The 7,916-nt window shown below is 45.8% G+C and overlaps 1 protein-coding gene across 5 annotated transcripts in view; it reads right to left on the reverse strand.

The window, feature by feature from the left end:
* LOC115082213 (zinc finger protein 324B-like) overlaps nucleotides 1-424 on the reverse strand; it is a 38,565-nt gene extending 38,141 nt beyond the window's left edge. Inside the window, exon 1 of one of the 5 annotated variants that reach the window (XM_029586467.1) lies at nucleotides 124-424. The gene's annotated coding sequence lies outside the window, so the exon portion shown is untranslated. The remainder of the gene's footprint in view (nucleotides 1-123) is intronic. The other 4 variants (XM_029586466.1, XM_029586465.1, XM_029586463.1 and 1 more) reach the window with 4 other exon arrangements.
* Between the last annotated feature and the right edge of the window lie 7,492 nt (nucleotides 425-7,916).

The following is a 7,916-nucleotide window of genomic DNA, read 5'->3' on the forward strand; positions in this document are numbered from 1 at the left end:
AGCTCAAACCTTCCCGGGGCTGGAAAGATCTCTGCCCTGTGCTGGGAGGAGGGGAGGCTGGAAGAGCTGCACAGGGAAAAGGTTTCCTTTACATGCACAAGAGGACAGAGAAGGATTTCTTACCGGATCGGACACCAGGGCACACATTGCCCTCCTCTTTTCCCTCTCAGTCCTGCAGGTGCTGGGGGGGATTCAGAGGGGGCAGGGCTGATTCCTGGGGGCTCAGATAAAGCCCCTGCTCTCCCCCTCTGCAGGGATTTCCGGTCCTGGGGAGGCAGAAAGTTTCTGCTTTTACTCTGAGTCTTTCCTGCTCTCTGCAGGCAGAGAAAGAAAGCAGGAGCATGCGCAGAGCTCCCCGGCAGAGGTCAGGCAGGAGGGAGGGGGGATGCTCACTCCTTAAGGTGGATCCGGGGAGAGAATCAGCTTCAGAGGGGGGGAGAGGGAGACAGGAGCAGCAAGTCAGGGAACTGCTTTATTCCTTAAGGTGGATCAGGGAAGAGAAACAGCTGCAGAGGGGGGAGTGGGAGGCAGGAGCAGCAAGTCAGGGAACTGCTTTATTCCTTAAGGTGGATCCCGGGGAGAGAAACAGCTGCAGAGGGGGGAGAGGGAGACAGGAGCAGCAAGTCAGGGAACTGCTTTATTCCTTAAGGTGGATCCGAGGAGAGAATCAGCTGCAGAGGGGGGAGAGGGAGACAGGAGCAGCAAGTCAGGGAACTGCTTTATTCCTTGTGTATCTATGAACCTGTGATCTTCTGCTTGGGAAATCCTTCTTCTCCCCACTCTCAGCTCATCCCCACCACATTATTTCCCCTTCTCTCTCTCCCCCCTGGCATTTCTGCTGGCCCCTTCAGATTGCAGGCCAGAGCCAGTCTCATGCCCGGGCTACGTACGACTCTCCGCTTCCTGCCTGCCCTCTGCAGATTTAGGATTTTGCCATTCCAGGAAGAGTTGGTGCTATGGCCCCCCACCCCGGAAGGTCAGACAAGACGGAGGAGATGGCCTGAGGCACAGCCTCATTTCCCTGCTGCAGATCAGTTTCTATTCTGCAACAAGAATTAGAAATATCTGAAGCGCACTGACAAACAGTTCCAGGTTTTATTCTCCTCGCTGGCATCTGTATCATTTGTTTTGTTTTTATTGGGTGAGAACAGGGGATCCTGTGTGTCAGCACAGGGAGAAGATCATGGGGATGGATAGGGAGGAGGAGAACCAGAGACTGAGGAGAGGGGAGAGGACCAGGAATGTGGGCAGGAGAGAGAGAGAGAGAGGACAGAGAAGGCTAAGAGATGGGGGGGATTGAAGAAGGGTGAAAATGAGGAGGGAAATACTTGTGTAACCGTCTCTTTTTAGTCAGTAAGGAGGTCCAGACAACTGATCCGTAAAGATAGACTTTTATTGCCAGCAAGATGCAGCTAAGACAAAGGCTCAGTACAACTGCATGCCCCTCCCCTTCAGGAGCAGACTCTTATGCACTTTACAGTTCTTATCTTTTACACATGTGTTCTAAGCATTGCTGAGCAAGCATATTCCGGCTGAAGGGGCTACTGACCCCCTCCCTAGACACCCTGGAACTTTCGTGAAACTTCTCCCATGTTCTGCAGGAGAGGCTGCTGGGACTTGCAGTTCTGGAAAGAATTCGCGAGTCTGCAGTAATACAGCCCATCACATAATACATCCATTGTTCTAATCTAGGTTCCAGCAGTGAAAGCTTATCAGAGAATAAGAACAGCGAAGCCAAAAAAATGAAAATGTGCAATGTGCTGACAGAGAGTTTCTCAATGTCCTAATTACAGCTGTATTGCAGACTGTAAGTAAACCCGTCATGAAGCAGGGAATTCTGGTACATGAAGTCCTTTGTCAGGTTGAAGCGTTCAGACCCCTTCATTCCCCCCTTTGATACTTATCATTCTTTATGAAAAGTATCACACCATCACAACGCAACTGTGGAGCTGAAAGAAACAGAAACAAGAAAAATTAGCAATTTGAGTTCTCAGGGGGCCCTAATTTCCCAAACAGTCCGATGGTTTCTTCACGGGTTTGAGACGGATGGGCCCTAATGGCTCCACCCCCCTTTGTAGCCCGAACTTGTCATGTATGGGAAGATGGCCCAGGATAAAACATGAGGATGGTTAAACAGGTTCTATAGGCTCAGAGGAATACATGTACAGTGACAGAAGCTGCGTGGCTGTTTTGCGTTCAGCAATGTCCTTCATCACCCGACGAAGGCGGTTTGAGCAAGAAAGGAATAATTCAGGGTCCTAAAAGACAAAACAGAATTAAACTGGCTGGGATAACAAACAAGCTCTTAAATCCACCGATCATGGAAAACCAACCACGGAATCCATTGGTCCAGTCCCAAGCACTATTCCATTGCTGGACAGGGACATGTGCCATCTTGACCATGCGATCAGTGATGTCTTGGATAACCTTGTTTTGGTCATCTACCTGTAAACAACAATTGGAGAGGTTAAATGTTCCACAAACCCTCCTTCCTGGGCCAGAGGATAATCTAAAACCAATCTATTCTGGTACACTGCAGTCATAATTTTGGTATTTTGTTTTGCCCAGAGTTTAAGAGCGAAAGCAGTCGTTGGTGATGAGCTCCAGGACTGCCTGAAGCCTGATGATTCGATGCAATTAATACTGCTTGGAAGGGTTCCCGAGTTGCCCCTTTTTGCTGCTTCATCTGCTCTCTGATTTCCTTGACAATAGGGTTTGATTTCCTGGTGTGTGCTTTGCAATGCATTACAGCCACCTTGCGAGGTAGCCAAACTGCGTCTAGTAATTCACGTACTTCTGATGCATTGTTCAATTGTTTTCCCTCTATAATGCTCCATGCACTTGGATTGTAAGGAAGGCATATTTAGAGTCTGTATAGATATTTACAGTTTGTCCTTCTGCCAACTGCAGAGCTCGAGTAAGGGCAATTAGTTCAGCTTTTTGTGCAGACGTTCCTGGGGGAAGAGGTTGAGCCTCAATGATTTCATCTTCGGATACAACAGCATATCCAGCAGAACGTATCTCATGAATGATTTGGCTGCTCCCATCAGTGAATAAAGTCCAAGCTCCTTGCCAGGGGTGATCCCTCAGGTCTGGTCTACTGTAATGTATTGTAGTCATGACTTCTTCACAGTCATGGGCAACTGGTTCAGGTGCCGGCATAAGAGTGGCCGGGTTCAAGTTTTTGCTGTCCTGTATTTGAATTTCAGGAGTTTCACATAACAGAGCTTGATACTTTACAAGACGTGAATTAGTCATCCATTTTGGCCCATGAGTTTCTAGTAGTCCTTGGATAGTATGAGGAGTTGTTACTTGTAAAGTTTGTCCAAATGTTAGCTTAACAGCTTCGGGTATCAGTAGACATGCAGCAGCAATGCTTCGGAGGCATCCCGGCCATCCTTTTGACACATTGTCCATTCCTTTTGACAGATATGCAACAGGTCGTTCCCATGAGCCTAGAGTTTGAGTCAATACCCCAATGGCCATTCCTTTCTTTTCATCGACGAATAGATGGAATGGTTTCATTACATCTGGCAATCCTAAAGCAGGTGGTTCAATTAAGGCTTCTTTTAGTTGACGTAAGCTTGCCAGTTCGTTTCCTTCCCATTGGAAGGGTTGAGATTCTGCCTCTTTACCCCGCAGCTTGTCGTACAGGGGTTGGGCAATAACTGCATAGTTAGCAATCCACAGCCTACAGTATCCTGCAGCTCCAAGGAACGCTCGGAGCTCTTTCTTGCAAGTGGGTACAGGTTGATCTCTTATAGAACTGGTGCGAGAAACTCCCAGACAACGGGTTCCTCCACGTATTTGGAAGCCTAAATACTCTACTTCCAATTCACAGATTTGCGCTTTCTTTTTACTTGCACGATACCCTTTTGAGTACAACGTCTTTAGCAGCTGAAGAGTGGATACCGCACATTCGAGGTACGTCTCTCGAAACAACAGAAGGTCATCCACGTATTGTATGACTGGCCCATACTTTACTTGATACATCTTTAAGTCTTTTGCCAGTTGCTCACCGAACAGCGTAGGTGAGTGCCTAAACCCTTGAGGCAACCGAGTCCATGTGTACTGCTGCTTTACTCCAGTATCTGCATCTTCCCATGTGAAAGCAAAAATCTTTTGACATTCCTCCGCCACCGGGACGGAGAAGAAGGCATCTTTGAGATCAATGACACTGTACCACTTGGATGCAGGGGAAACTTGAGCCAAGATTGAATATGAATTTGGCACGAGGGCTACTAGATCTTCTACTTGACTATTCACTTTCCGTAGGTCTTGTACTGGTCGATAATCATCAGATCCAGGTTTCTTTACGGGCAACAAAGGGGTGTTCCAAGCAGTTCGGATTCGTCGGAGAATGCCCAAGTCGTACAGTCTCTGCAGATGTATCTGGATTCCTTGCCTGGCCATATATGGAATGGGGTATTGAGGTTGATTAATCACCTGTGCATTCTGTTTCATCTCTATCCATATGGGGGTAGCGTCGATAGCTATTCCTCCCGGGTTCTGTTCGAACCATACTTGGGGTACACTATCCATCAGTTGTCTTCGTTTTTGTTGAGGGGGGTGTTGTTTTCATATCGATGTTCGATGGTTCGTTCGACTATGGGAAGATGTAGTCTCCATTCTTCTTGGAGGGGACAGATGAGTATCACTGGATGGTCCCCGAAGGAGGCTTTAACTTCCCCTGTTGGTTGAAATCTCAATGTGGTCTGTAGCTTACACAGCAGGTTCCATCCGATAAGGGATACCATGGTCCCGCCTACTTGTATAGTTCATTCTTTCTGCAGAGGGGCAGTGAGTACCTGACCTGAGGCACCCACTATAGAAACAGTCTCTTTCGTCAGGGGGGCCGATTGGTGCAGTCATGACAGATCGTTGGCCTCTGAGTCCAACAGGCCCCTGATTTTTGTTGTGTTACCTCGTGGATCTCCACCAGAGGGTCAGTGGGGATTCTTCCCTCCCGGTCTCTTCAGGCTGTATGCTCCTTGTCACCTCCCCCGCCATCTGCCAGTGGGGGTTGTCCAATCTCCTTCCTCCTCGGCCCCTTTGTGTCGGTGCAGGTCCATTTTTGTCGTTAGTATTCACTGCAGGACTCCCGTATTTCTTTTGCCATTCTTCACAGTCTCTCTTCCAATGGCCTTCATTTTTGCAGTACGCACACTGATTCTTTCCCAAAGGGGGGTCTTGTTCCCCCTCCTCTTCGCGGTCTGCCATTGTCTTGGCTCCTTCCCGTCCGCGTGTCCTCGAGAGCGGCGGCTAACAGTCACTTTCTCCTTCATGTCTCTACTTGCTTCTCTCTTTTCTCTTCCACTTCTCTATTTCCACATACCTGGTCTGCTATAGCTTTTAACTGGCTGAGGCTCATGCCCTCAAAGCCTTCGGCCTTCTGCAGCTTCTTTCGGATGTCGGGTCTCTATTATTAAGTTCCTGGTTGCAGGGACGGGCCCTTTTCTTCTCTTCCTGATCCCTGTTCCCATACATCTCAAAATACGATGAGAAGATCACAATCCATCTGGAAATTGAATAGGTGACCTGCGCCTGGAGGCAAATCAGTTCTGACGAGGCTGAGAAGCTGCAAAACATTGCTTCCTTCATACTTGTAAGTTTGGCATTGGGTTAATTCAATAAAGTCAACCTGGATCTGCAGGCAAGGATCCAGGGGGGGGCGCTTTAGGTGTGCAGGAGTGATGATCAAACCCTTGGAAGCCTTGTATCAATTACATTGCAAACACTAAGAACATATGGTAATAGCCAGAGCCCAGCCCCCACCAGTGGTAAAAGAACATAATTGCAATATATATATATATATATATATATATATATATATATGTGTGTGTGTGTGTGTGTGGGCCACTACTTTATCATTTGGGCCGACTCATATTTGCTCTTGTTCCTAATCTTGCATAGTGGCCCCTTCTCTTGCCCACAACTTCCAATAATCCTTATCTTGCGCCTGCCACTGAATCAAAATTTTTAATATTAAGTCTTTGTTTTATTGTCTTTTTTTTTTTTTTTTTTTTACAAACGGCATCCTGTAATTCCCACAGTCAGCGCTGCACATGCTTGGCTGTCTTATCTTGCCAGTTCCCTAAAACAAGGAGTAGCTCTGCATATTTAACTACTGCTAGCCAAAGAAGCAGCAAGAAAAACTTTAACAAAGAACCCATTCTTAATCATTTCTCTAAATTTCCCAGAGACAGCTTCAAAATAAACTGCGTCAGCAAAAGGGAGTTCATACTTTATCATGCGTTCCAATGTAACTTTTAAATAACAGATAATATATAGGAGACAAGTAAGAACAATAATTAACATGGTATTAGAGAATAGAAAGATAAGCATAGGGAGGACACTGGGATAGAAGATATGAGAAAACTAAAAACTTCTGATTAGCAACGCCAGCATTGAAACGCACAGCCATATTGAATGCCTACGCACTACGTACTGACACGCAGTGGGACGCACCACCATTCCACTTTGTACTGTAACAATTAATTTGCTGCTATAAAATGTCTTAAAAATAGCCCGCATCATAAGGCACTAAATGATTTGTAAGGGACCCTTGGTTCTGGTATTTCTTTGCAAGTAGCAATCCTTTGTCAGATTACAGACAGTTTTAGCAAGGACCTTGGAGAATAAATTTAATCAGCAGAAACTCGGAGCTACAATCTTCCTTTCTTTTAATTAACATACCACAATTCTATCTTTATTCACATACGCACACCATCAACTAACTTTCAATAATGTTCTGTTAAAACAAACGAAACAATTTTCATTCACCCAGACTAGCCCAATGTCCCCTTTTTTTTTCTTTCTCTTCTCTCTCTGGCTCGATCCCCTCCTCTCTCCTGTAATTATCTCTGCCGTTAACCCTTAACTGCCATCAAGTTCTAAACTTCAACACCAGTAAATGCATTCTCAGTAATCAAATCAGTATTTTAACTTAACACTGTAAATTAATTTGTTGTATAGTAGTCTTGTGCAGCATCTGTAAACCAAAATCTCTTCTTATTAGGGTTTAAAACAATTAAAAATCCCTGGTACATGTGCTTGCAATTCACAGATAGCAGTTACATACATTACAATCCTTAATTAATAATTTGAAAACCCAAACGTACCAGAGAAATGTTATAGGGGTTAAACTGTCCCGCTGCCCAGCCAAATTAATTAACTCTCAAGCTCCCAGCAGCAGCTAACTGCCGCTGTTCAGCACACATATACAGATAAATAATTCACAATCACTTTTAATAAGTTTTCCTTAAGTAAAAATAGTCTGCATCACCAGAGTAGATCAAAAGAAATAATGCATTTGATCACAAAAAGAAATTTGTCTAACCGTTCTACCACAGTAGAATTTTTTTTTTTTTTTTTTTTTTACAGGTACCTTACAGACAGACAGACACTGGGGACTTCCGGTTCCCCATTTTGCGTACTTGAGTTACCATTACGAGGGCGGCTCCCTCTACTAGCTTCTTTGCCCACGACGGAGGATTTTCAATAACTGCAATCCAAGCGGTTATGTACGGTATATCCTCAGGGCAACCCGGATTCCCTTCTTGTATAACTATATTCTGGACCCTTGTGGCCGTTTGGAAATCGAAAGTTCCTACCGGAGGCCAATTTACACACAAACTGGGCCACCTATGGGTGCATCGTTGAATCATTCCGGGTTTAGTACATTTATGTCTATCGAACACTTCCCTATAGTGTTCCGTCATGACTTTTAATGGAGTCGAACCGCCCCCTCCCATCAGGATAGAATTCACAGACAGAGGAGGGAAGGGAAGACGGATAGGTAAGGGGTCCGTATCCGTCAGACACAAAAGGGTCACAATCGCCCCGACTAGGACGCGGTCAGCCTGGCCTAGAACTGCGAGGCCATTCACTCTCTTTCACACAACAAGAAACCTATT

Source organism: Rhinatrema bivittatum, unplaced genomic scaffold (genome assembly GCF_901001135.1).
Source record: "Rhinatrema bivittatum unplaced genomic scaffold, aRhiBiv1.1, whole genome shotgun sequence".
Lineage (NCBI taxonomy): Eukaryota > Metazoa > Chordata > Amphibia > Gymnophiona > Rhinatrematidae > Rhinatrema > Rhinatrema bivittatum.